The sequence below is a fragment of the Bombina bombina genome, chromosome 2 (genome assembly GCF_027579735.1).
Source record: "Bombina bombina isolate aBomBom1 chromosome 2, aBomBom1.pri, whole genome shotgun sequence".
NCBI classification, from domain to species: domain Eukaryota; kingdom Metazoa; phylum Chordata; class Amphibia; order Anura; family Bombinatoridae; genus Bombina; species Bombina bombina.
The window spans coordinates 519199783-519212516 of NC_069500.1; positions in this window are offsets into that span (position 1 = coordinate 519199783).

The following is a 12734-nucleotide window of genomic DNA, read 5'->3' on the forward strand; positions in this document are numbered from 1 at the left end:
GTCGTTAGTCCGTCGGTGAAGAAGGATGGCTCCGCGTCGGCTGCTTGAAGATGGTCCCGCTCCGTGCTGGATGGAAGAAGATAGAAGATGCCGCTTGGATGAAGATGTTTGCCGGTCCGGATGTCCTCTTCTTTCCGGATAGGAGGAACACTTTGGACCCTCTTCTGGACGGATCGGTGATACCCGACGTGGTGAAGACAAGGTAGGGAGATCTTCAGGGGCTTAGTGTTAGGTTTATTTAAGGGGGGTTTGGGTTAGATTAGGGGTATGTGGGTGGTGGGTTGTAATGTTGGGGGGGTATTGTATGGTTATTTAAATGCAAAAGAGCTGTTTTCTTTGGGGCATGCCCCGCAAAAGGCCCTTTTAAGGGCTGGTAAGGTAAAAGAGCTGATAATTTTTATTTTAGAATAGGGTAGGGCATTTTTTTATTTTGGGAGGCTTTGTTATTTTTTTAGGGGGCTTAGAGTAGGTGTAATTAGTTTAAAATTCTTGTAATCTTTTTTTATTTTTTGTAATTTAGTGGGGTTTTTTTGTAATTTAGTTTAGTTGATTTAATTGTAGATAATTGTAGATAGTTTATTTAATTAATTTATTGATAGTGTAGTGTTAGGTTTAATTGTAACTTAGGTTAGGATTTATTTTACAGGTAATTTTGTAATTATTTTAACTAAACTATTTAATAGCTATTGTACCTGGTTAAAATAAATACAAAGTTGCCTGTAAAATAAATATAAATCCTAAAATAGCTACAATATAATTATTATTTATATTGTAGCTATATTAGGGTTTATTTTACAGGTAAGTATTTAGCTTTAAATAGGAATAATTTATTTAATAAGAATTATTTTATTTCGTTAGAATAAAATTATATTTAACTTAGGGGGGTGTTAGGGTTAGGGTTAGACTTAGCTTTAGGGGTTAATACATTTATTAGAGTAGCGGCGAGGTCCGGTCGGCAGATTAGGGGTTAATACTTGAGTTAGGTGTCGGCGATGTTAGGGAGGGCAGATTAGGGGTTAATACTATTTATTATAGGGTTTTTGAGGCGGGAGTGAGGCGGATTAGGGGTTAATACATTTATTATAGTAGCGGTGAGGTCTGGTCGGCAGATTAGGGGTTAATAATTGTAGGTAGCTAGCGGCGACGTTGGGGGGGCAGATTAGGGGGTAATAAATATAATATAGGGGTCGGCGGTGTTAGGGGCAGCAGATTAGGGGTACATAGGGATAACGTAGGTTGCGGCGGTGTACGGAGCGGCAGATTAGGGGTTAAAAATAATATGCAGGGGTCAGCGATAGCGGGGGCGGCAGATTAGGGGTTAATAAGTGTAAGATTAGGGGTGTTTAGACTCGGGGTTCATGTTAGGGTGTTAGGTGCAGACTTAGGAAGTGTTTCCCCATAGGAAACAATGGGGCTGCGTTAGGAGATGAACGCTGCTTTTTTGCAGGTGTTAGGTTTTTTTTCAGCTCAAACTGCCCCATTGTTTCCTATGGGGGAATCGTGCACGAGCACGTTTTTCAAGCTGGCTGCATCCATAAGCACTGCTGGTATTTAGAGTTGAAGTGGCGGTAAATTATGCTCTACGCTCCCTTTTTGGAGCCTAACGCAGCCCTTCAGAGAACTCTAAATACCAGAGGTATTTAAAAGGTGCGATGGGGAAAAAAGCACGTGTAGCTAACGCACCCCTTTGGCCGCAAAACTCTAAATCTAGGCGTTATTTATTAAATCTATTAAATTTATAAAACATTTTTATAAAACACTTTTTTTTAGCAAAACCAGATAAAGATGTAAAAAGAATGTATATTAGAAACTTAAGAAAGGCTAAACTAGTGTCCTTTAAATTTTTTGCTTAATTGAATTTAAGCAAATATTTCCTATTTCCGGTTTTCCTGGATGAAAGATGGCAAAGGATTGAAATGGATACACATCTGATGAAGTGGATCAGTAATCCACGAAACACATTAGGTATCAAGAGAAAGTTACGTCACTTCCGGTTTACAAAAATCCACTTCCATTTTCACGAGTGAGCGCCAGCATACAAGGACGCCATACACCCAGCACACATGACCACCAGGATGAAATTAGGATTTTTAGGATTTTTTTACCTAACGACTTCCTTGCACATACTCATTTTATTATTATTATTATTATTATTATTATTATTACTTATTTTTACAGTATACATTTTAGGGTCATTAGCTTTTACCTCATACATAATACGGGTTATAGGTTTCAAGACAACCTTTTGACCTATATAAAATATCTTTTTACTTAACACATAGGTAGATTAGGAGTTGTGGGTTCATGTTTTAACGCTGAAAAAAATGGTAATTTCAGCATTAAAAAAGTAACGCAGCCATTACGAGTCTTGTTCGTATAGCTGCACCACAAGCCTTTTAGACTGTAACGCAACGTCAGTCTCGCACTAACGCTGGTTTTGGGCTACCGCTGGTATTTAGAGTCTTGTAGGTAAGGGTCTAACACTCACTTTCCAGCCGCAACTTTTCCATACCTCAGATCCCCCTACGCCATTTGCGTATCCTATCTTTTCAATGGGATCTTTCTAACGCCGGTCTTGGCTGAAGTGAGCGTTAGAAATCTAACGACAAAACTCCAGCCGCAGAAAAAAGTCAGGAGTTAACAGCTTTCTGGGCTAACGCCGGTTCATAAAGCTCTTAACTACTGTGCTCTAAAGTACACTAACACCCATAAACTACCTATGTACCCCTAAACCGAGGTCCCCCCACATCGCCGCCACTCTATTAAATTTTTGTAACCCCTAATCTGCCGACCGCACACCGCCGCAACCTACGTTATCCCTATATACCCCTAATCTGCTGCCCCTAACACCGCCGACCCCTATATTATATTTATTAACCCCTAATCTGCCGCCCCCAACGTCGCCTCCACCTACCTACAATTATTAACCCCTAATCTGCCGACCGGATCTCACCGCTACTATAATAAAGTTATTAACCCCTAATCCGCCTCACTCCCGCCTCAATAACCCTATAATTTATTTATTTATTTATAAAATATTTTACCAGGAAGGATACATTGAGATTTCTCTCGTTTTCAAGTATGTCCTGGGGAATAAATAAATAATATAATAAATAGTATTAACCCCAAATCTTCCCTCCCTAACATCGCCGACACCTAACTTCAAGTATTAACCCCTAATATGCCGACCGGACCTCGCCGCTGCTATAATAAATTTATTAACCCCTAAAGCTAAGTCTAACCTTAACACTAACATCCCCCTAAGTTAAATATAATTTAAATCTAACGAAATAAATTAACTCTTATTAAATAAATTATTCCTATTTAAAGCTAAATACTTACCTGTAAAATAAACCCTAATATAGCTACAATATAAATAATAATTATATTGTAGCTATCTAAGGATTTATTTTTATTTTACAGGCAACTTTCAATTTATTTTAACTAGGTACAATAGCTATTAAATAGTTATTAACTATTTAATACCTACCTAGTTAAAATAAAGAGAAAATTACCTGTAAAATAAAAACTAACCTAAGTTACAATTACACCTAACACTACACTATACTTAAATAAATTATTCCTATTTAAAACTAAATACTTACCTGTAAAATAAACCCTAAGATAGCTACAATGTAATTAATAATTACATTGTAGCTATTTTAGGATTTATATTTATTTTACAGGTAATTTTGTATTTATTTTAGCTAGTAAGAATAGTTATTAAATAGTTATTAACTATTTAATAACTACCTAGCTAAAAGAAATACAAAATTACCTGTAAAATAAATCCTAACCTAAGTTACAATTAAACCTAACACTACACTATCATTAAATTAATAAAATAAATTAACTACAAATAACTACAATTAAATACAATTACATAAACTAACTAAAGTACAAAAATAAAAAAAATATGTTACAAATATTTTAAAAATATTACAACAATTTTAAGCTAATTACACCTAATCTAAACCCCCTAATAAAATAACAAAGCCCCCCAAAATAAAAAAATTCCCTACCCTATTCTACATTAAAAAAGTTCAAAGCTCTTTTACCTTACCAGCCTTTAAAAGGGCCTTTTGTGGGGCATGCCCCAAATAAAACTGCTCTTTTGCCTGTAAAAGTAAAATATAACCCCCCCAACATTAAAACCCACCACCCACATACCCCTAATCTAACCCAAACCCCCCTTAAAAAAAACTAACACTACCCCCCTGAAGATCATCCTACCTTGAGTCATCTTCACTCAGCCGAGCCACCGATGGAACCAAAGAGGAGATCCGGAGCGGCAGAAGTGATCCTCCAAGGGGCGCTGAAGAAGTCTTCCATCCGATGAAGTGATCCTCCAGGCGGCGCTGAAGAAGTCTTCCATCCGGGCGATGTCATCTTCCAAGCGGGGTCTTCAATCTTCTTGTTCAGGATCCATCTTCATTCCGCCGACGCGGAACATCCTTCTTCCCCGACGGACTACCGACGAATGAAGGCTCCTTTAAGGGACGTCATCCAAGATGGCGTCCCTCGAATTCCGATTGGCTGATAGGATTCTATCAGCCAATCGGAATTAAGGTAGGAAAAATCTGATTGGCTGATTGAATCAGCCAATCAGATTCAAGTTCAATCCGATTGGCTGATCCAATCAGCCAATCAGATTGAGCTTGCATTCTATTGGCTGATCGGAACAATCAGATTTTTCCTACGTTAATTCCGATTGGCTGATAGAATCCTATCAGCCAATCGGAATTCGAGGGACGCCATCTTGGATGACGTCCTTTAAAGGAGCCTTCATTCGTCGGTAGTCCGTCGGGGAAGAAGGATGTTCCGCGTCGGCGGAATGAAGATGGATCCTGAACAAGAAGATTGAAGACCCCGCTTGGAAGATGACATCGCCCGGATGGAAGACTTCTTCAGCGCCGCCTGGAGGATCACTTCATCGGATGGAAGACTTCTTCAGCGCCCCTTGGAGGATCACTTCTGCCGCTCCGGATCTCCTCTTTGGTTCCATCGGTGGCTCGGTTGAGTGAAGACGACTCAAGGTAGGATGATCTTCAGGGGGGTAGTGTTAGGTTTTTTTAAGGGGGGTTTGGGTTAGATTAAGGGTATGTGGGTGGTGGGTTTTAATGTTGGGGGGGGTTGTATTTTTCTTTTACAGGCAAAAGAGCAGTTTTCTTTGGGGCCTGCCCCACAAAAGGCCCTTTTAAGGGCTGGTAAGGTAAAAGAGCTTTGAACTTTTTTAAAGTAGAATAGGGTAGGGAATTTTTTTTATTTTGGGGGGCTTTGTTATTTTATTAGGGGGCTTAGATTAGGTGTAATTAGCTTAAAATTGTTTTAATATTTTTAAAATGTTTGTAACTTATTTTTTTTATTTTTTGTAACTTAGCTTTTTTTATTTTTTGTACTTTAGTTAGTTTATGTAATTGTATTTAATTGTAGTTATTTGTAGTTAATTTATTTTATTAATTTAATGATAGTGTAGTGTTAGGTTTAATTGTAACTTAGGTTAGGATTTATTTTACAGGTAATTTTGTATTTCTTTTAGCTAGGTAGTTATTAAATAGTTAATAACTCTTTAATAACTATTCTAACTAGCTAAAATAAATACAAAGTTACCTGTAAAATAAATATAAATCCTAAAATAGCTACAATGTAATTATTAATTACATTGTAGCTATCTTAGGGTTTATTTTACAGGTAAGTATTTAGTTTTAAATAGGAATAATTTATTTAAGTATAGTGTAGTGTTAGGTGTAATTGTAACTTAGGTTAGTTTTTATTTTACAGGTAATTTTCTTTTTATTTTAACTAGGTAGGTATTAAATAGTTAATAACTATTTAATAGCTATTGTACCTAGTTAAAATAAATTGAAAGTTGCCTGTAAAATAAAAATAAATCCTAAAATAGCTACAATATAATTATAATTTATATTGTAGCTATATTAGGGTTTATTTTACAGGTAAGTATTTAGCTTTAAATAGGAATAATTTATTTAATAAGAGTTAATTTATTTCATTAGATTTAAATTATATTTAACTTAGGGGGGGTGTTAGTTTTAAGGTTAGACTTAGCTTTAGGGGTTAATAACTTTATTATAGTAGCGGCGAGGTCCGGTCGGCAGATTAGGGGTTAATACTTGAAGTTAGGTGTCGGTGATGTAAGGGAGGGCAGATTAGGGGTTAATACTATTTATTATAGGGTTATTGAGGCGGGAGTGAGGTGGATTAGGGGTTAATAACTTTATTATAGTAGCGGTGAGGTCCGGTCGGGAGATTAAGGGTTAATAAGTGTAGGTAGGTGGAGGCGACGTTGGGGGCGGCAGATTAGGGGTTAATAAATATAATATAGGGGTCGGCGGTGTTAGGGGCAGCAGATTAGGGGTTCATAGGGATAACGTAGGTTGCGGCGGTGTACGGAGCGGCAGATTATGGTTTAAAAAAAATATGCAGGTGTCAGCGATTGCGGGGGGCGGCAGATTAGGGGTTAACAAGTGTAAGATTAGGGGTGTTTAGACTCGGGGTACATGTTAGGGTGTTAGGTGCAGACATAGGAAGTGTTTCCCCATAGGAAACAATGGGGCTGCGTTAGGAGCTGAACGCTGCTTTTTTGCAGGTGTTAGGTTTTTTTTCAGCTCAAACTGCCCCATTGTTTTCTATGGGGGAATCGTGCACGAGCACATTTTTGAAGCTGGCCGCGTCCGTAAACACCGTTTTTATTTAGAGTTGCAGTGGCGGTAAATATGCTCTACGCTCCCTTTTTGGAGCCTAATGCAGCCCTTCTGTGAACTCTAAATACCAGCGGTATTTAAAAGGTGCGGGAAAAAAAAGCCAGCGTTAGCTACGCGGGTCGTTACCGACAAAACTCTAAATCTAGCCGTTAGTTTTTTCATGGGATTCCTATAGCACTGCCATTACGAGTTTTGCGGTGAGGCTAAAAAGCTTGCGTTACAGCCTATACCGACAAGATCCAACACTCTTAAAAGAGCTAAATACCCTTTTAAGGGCAGCAAAAGAACTGAATGCCCTTTTAAGGGTAATGCCCATACAAATGCCCTTTTCAGGGCAATGGGTAGATAAGGTTTTTTAGTTAGGTTTTTTTATTTTGTGGGTTTGGGGTGGGGGTTTGTAATGTTAGGGGGTGTTTGTTTTTATTTTGTTGCACAAGAGCTGTTAAACTTAGGGCAATGCCCCACAAAATGCCCTTTTAAGGGCTATTGATAGCTTATTATAGATTAGGGTTTTTTTTTTTTTTTGTTTTTTTTTAAATGGGTTAGAATAGGAATATTTTTTTTATTTTGGATAATTTGTTTGTTATTGTCTGTAATGTTTTTTATTTCTTTTTGTGTAATGTTTTTTATTTCTTTTTGGGGTGTGTTTTTTTAGATTATGGTTTGGGCAGTTGGCAAAGAGCTGAATGCCCTTTTAAGGGCAAAAAAAGAGCTAAATGCCCTTTTAAGGGCAATGTCCATACAAATGCCCTTTTCAGGGCAATGGGTAGCTTAGGTTTAACTTTATTTTTATTTTGTGGGTTTGTGGGGAGGGGGTTTGTATACTGTTAGTGGGTGTTTGATTTTCTTTTATAGCAAAAGAGCTGATTTCTTTAGGCCAATGCCCTACAAAAGGCCCTTTTCAGGGCCCTTGGTAGTTTATTATAGATTAGGGTTTTTTATTTTGGGGTGGGTTTTATTTTTAAACAGGGTATTAGAATAGGAATATTTTTTATTGTTTTGGATATTTTTGTTTGTTATTTTTTATAATGGTAGTTTTTTAAATTTTTTTTAAATTTTAGTGTTTGTTATTTTTTATAATGATATTTTTTTTAATTTTTTTGTAATGTTAGTTGTTAGTGTAAGGCAGCTTAGGTTTTACTTTTATTTCACAGGTAAGTTTGTATTTATTTTAACTAGGTAGTTAGTAAATAGTTAATATCTATTTACTAACTAGTCTACCTAGTTAAAATAAATACAAGCTTACCTGTGAAATAAAAACCTAAGCTAGCTACAATGTAACTATTAGTTATATTGTAGCTAGCTTAGGTTTTATTTTTATTTCACAGGTATTTTGTTTTAAATAGGTCTTATTTAGTTAATTGTAACTTTAATTTAGGTCTATTTTAATTATTTTAAAGTTAGGGGGTGTTAGGGTTAGGGTTAGGTTTAGGGGTTAATAGTTTAATTTAGTGTTTTGCAATGTGGGGGGCTGGCGGTTTAGGGGTTAATAGGTTTATTTAGTGTTAGTGATGTGGGGGGCCAGAGGTTTAGGGGTTAATACCTTTAATATAGTGTGGGCAATGTCGGGGAGTGGCGGAATAAGGGTTAATAATATCTTTATTATAGTGTTGGCGATGGTGGGGTGCAGGGGAATTGGGGTTTATACCTTTAATATAGTGGCAGCGATATCGGGGGTGGCAGATTAGGGTTTAATATCTTTATTTAGGTGGTTGCGATGTCGGGGAGCGGCAGATTAGGGTTTAATAACATAATGTAGGTGTCAGCGATGTCGGGGGCAGCAGATTAGGGGTGTTTAGACGTGGGGTTTATGTTAGGGTGTTAGGTTTAAACGTAACTTTTTTTCCCCATAGATATCATTGGGGCTGCGAGCTTTTCATTCCGCGATTGCAGGTGTTTTTTTCAAACACGTTCTCCCCATTGATGTTTATGGGGAAAGCGTGCACGAGCACGCCAAAACAGCGCTTGTTTTTTGTGCGGTATGGAACGCAACCATAACGCACGCACAAGCCAGCTGTTTCAAAACTTGTAATGGATGCGCTATAGAGGGTGAAAATAACACAACTTTTGTTGCGTTCGTTAAAAACCCTCTAGCTCGCATAACTCGTAATCTACCTGAATATTACTAATATTTTTGCACAGTACTTGTAATCTAGGCCAATATGCAGTTACTAATTGAAACTTATCTATAGTGGAGTTTAAATGTGAAAAGCATCTAAAAACTCCCAAAAACCTCAGCATATGGGTGAAAATTACTTGCAATAGCGTGGCCTTGCTGGCAGCGGGAAGATGCAATATTACTATGCGTCTTACTCCGGGAGGCATTCAGAAATATTGTAGTCACATTTTTGTTGGAAAGAGCGATGCTAATTAATTGCTTAGAATGAAAAGAACAACCAATGTACAGGGATTAAACAATCTGAATGTAATTTGTATATGGATGAAACCTTTTAATTGTATAAAATATTTAATGCAAGTAAACATGCTCCCGTTAAGTACTTTCGCTTCCTCTTTTTCCTAAAATGAAAATATGTCTAGGCTACATGGGAATTCCTTAAGTTGATACTGTTTATACAGTATTAGTAATAAAAGGCATATGTCTTCTGGCCATTTTTTTCCTTAATAATTTATAATCTATATTCAAATGTGAAATTTGCCTATAAGTTTCAAGACAAGTTAAAGGACCCCTGAACACAGTAGAATAGCATTGTCGCTAAATGCATAATTAAAAGACAAAGCAAAAGCATATCTAGATTTCAGCAAAGCATTTAACACCGTCCCACACAACAAACTAATTTACAAATGGTATCCCCTTGGTCTAGACTCAAAAATTGTGAACTGGGTAGAATGCTGGCTTAAGAACAGAAAACAAAGTGCAAGATTCAGTCCTTGCATGCACACATTAAACCAAAAATGGTTAATAAAATATTGGAACAGAGATATGTCAATATTTTTTAACTATCTGTGGAAGCATATCGCGATAAAGAATACAGCGAGGACGGAACAGGCCCTAAGAAGGTGCAAAGGCCGGACATTTTTGAAGAGTGGTGGCGCTGTTTCAGAGTCTTCGCCTCCTGTTACGTGGAACATAGGCCGGAAGCGGTGGTGGATATTATAAAGTACACCAATATCATTGAGTACATTTATAATAGATGCGGTGAGGGGTTGTGGAGAGCCTACGATTGCGAGTTCAAGCGTAAGATGGTAGGGAATCCTGTGCTTTCCTTCAGGGTAAAAGACCTCGACCTATGGCCGCAGCCCTGGGAGGGACACAGCGTTAATGGGTTCAGAAGCAACAGGGCCCCATTAAACGTAGGGGTAGATGCTGGAGATTCAATGAGAAGCAATGTGACAAAGGAGCTTCCTGCTCCTTTTGTCACTAATGCATGTACTGTGGAGGGCTGCACCTGGGCAAAGACTGCATCAAAAGGAGAGAAGGAGCAGCTGGGAGAGAATTCCAAAAGTAGGAATCTAACCTCAAGGGCCCCAACACCTCTGACACTAGTTGCAATGAGACCATGGTTGGCGACCTATCCCGATAAAGAGGCCACTCAGCTATTGCTATAAGGGGTTACAGATTCCAATGCAAGGGGTTGTTTTGGGTTCCCCAACACCTGCAGTCTGCATATGAGTACCCAGGGGAAGTTAAGTTAAAATTGCAAAAGGAGCTATCCTTGGGTGGCTTTGCTGGCCCATTTAAAGAACCGCCGCTTCCTTTGCTGGTTATTTCCCCACTGGGGGTGGTCCCTATGAAGGAAGCTGGGAAATTCCGCCTGATTCAGCACCTGTCCTATCCAAAGGGCAGGTCGGTAAGTGACACAATCGACTGAGATATAAGCTCAGTCAAATACCAATAGTTTGACCAAGCTTTGGATCTAGTCAAAGCGGCAGGACCAAGGGAGCTACTAGCCAAATTGGATATTGAATTGGCATTCAGGCTGTTGCCGATTCACACAGAGTCGATTCGACTGATGGGTTGTAAATTTGAGGGGTATTTTTATGTGGACAAATGTCTACCTATGGGATGCTCCATGTCCTGCGCATACTTCAAGACTTTCAGCTCCTTCCTACACTGGGCAGTAGTCACAGCCGCAAAAGGCACACTAACTGGATGACTTTCAGCTAGTGGGGGAGGTCGGGTCTGGGGAATTTGCCAGACTTATGGCCATTATGCGCAGCTTGATGTCCGAATTTGGTGTTCCTCTGGCTGAGGACAAAACACAGGGCCCATGCACCAGGCTAACATTTCTGGGGATAGAAATTGACACTGCACAAAGGCTCTTTCGGCTACCCAAGGAAAAAGTTCAGAGAATGCTTCTAGAAATAAGGAAAATTGTGGCAGCAAAGGTCATCACAATTAAGCAGCTTCCGACAGTTATTGGGCTCCTTAATTTTGCTTGCAAAGTTATCCCAATGGGTAGGGTGTTCAATAGGAGACTAGAAGCCCCGCTTGGAGGTCGGGCTAGGTGTTGGTGGAGGGTAAGTTAGTATATTTATAGGAGGTTGTTATATTATTGTGTAAGGGTCTGAGGATGGGGCTAGTTACCCTGAAACGTCACCAAATGTTGTATTATTAAATACTTGTTTGTCAAGTCCCGGAGAGTGCATCCTTTATTCTTCTACATGTGTATTCTCTGCATGCACCCCGGTCAGTTTTCAGTTGGTACAGTGAGTGCGGAGCCCTGGCGACTTTGTTTATATATAAATATATATATATATATATCTTCTCCTTTATTTTAACTTTTGGGTCTCTAATATACGGTTTAACACCATATTGTAATCTCCACTCATTATTATGTGTAGATCAGTTACTTATTTTAGCCTTTCATATAAGGAGTTCCAAAATATGTCTTTCTTATTGTTTTGCTAATAAACATTACAAAAAAAATATTGTTCCTTTTCTTTAACTCAATTTCTAATATAATAAATCTACCTAAAGGATCAATATCTTGCATTTTTAATTAATAACTTACTGTACTTTTTTCCTAAACAGAATAGGTACACATTTTGCTCATTCATCCCCAAAAAGGGTATTGCTTTTCCTACCCAAGCTTGTTGTAATTGGGGATGTTCCTGCTGTAAAATGTGTCTTTCGTATAAATGCAACATCTTAAAATCTTACAGTACTCATACAAGAACATTTTAGATTAACCAAAAAATAAACATAAATTAAAAAAAGATTTTCTAAATTCTTTTCTTGTTGCCTACTTTTCCTATGTGATTTATAACTTCTAGTGTAAAAGCTTTGGCATTAGTATGGTAACACAATCCTAATTTCCCCAGCAGAGCATTAAATATTTAACTTAATTATAACACCAACTAATACAAACAACTCTTAATAAAGCAAATACTTTAGATGTTCATCAGTTCCCAGTTCGCTCTATGCTTGCTTTGTACATGTCCTTTTCAAGTTTGAATTTTCAGTTTTGCTGGAGCAAATTCCTCTCTCTTTTAAGACCCCTTATCTGAGTAATCCAGATAAATCAGGAGTCTTTTCCCTTTAAACGATAATTGTGATAATTCTCTGTGTGTTGTCATTAGCATCATCCTGGAAGTTCAAATATTTTATTATTATTTTCCTAGGTACATTTGGATTATTGGTCCTTGCTCATTCTAGGCAATCTGGGCAAATTATAGATACAAACACCATTAAGTCTTGGCCAGTGATGTTTCTGTTACACCAATCAAGTACATATTATACTATATTATTATGTTATACTAAAATTATTTATAATTTTTTCTTCTCTGAAGAGACCCCTTCCATTGTTTTTTGTTTTTGTTTTTCTAAAAAATAAGTTTTAGGGATAAATAAGTCAAATAGCTATTTAACTAATATTAAATGTTTTTAATTATATACAAATTTACAACAAAATATATCCTATGTTCAGTAGCTGTAGCATCAAAACTGTCGATGAGATTTTAGCTGTAAATTAATGTTGTTATCTATATTTTGTATCACTATGTTCAGATGTTCAGAATATGTTTATAGATAATACCCCTGGCACTCAATCT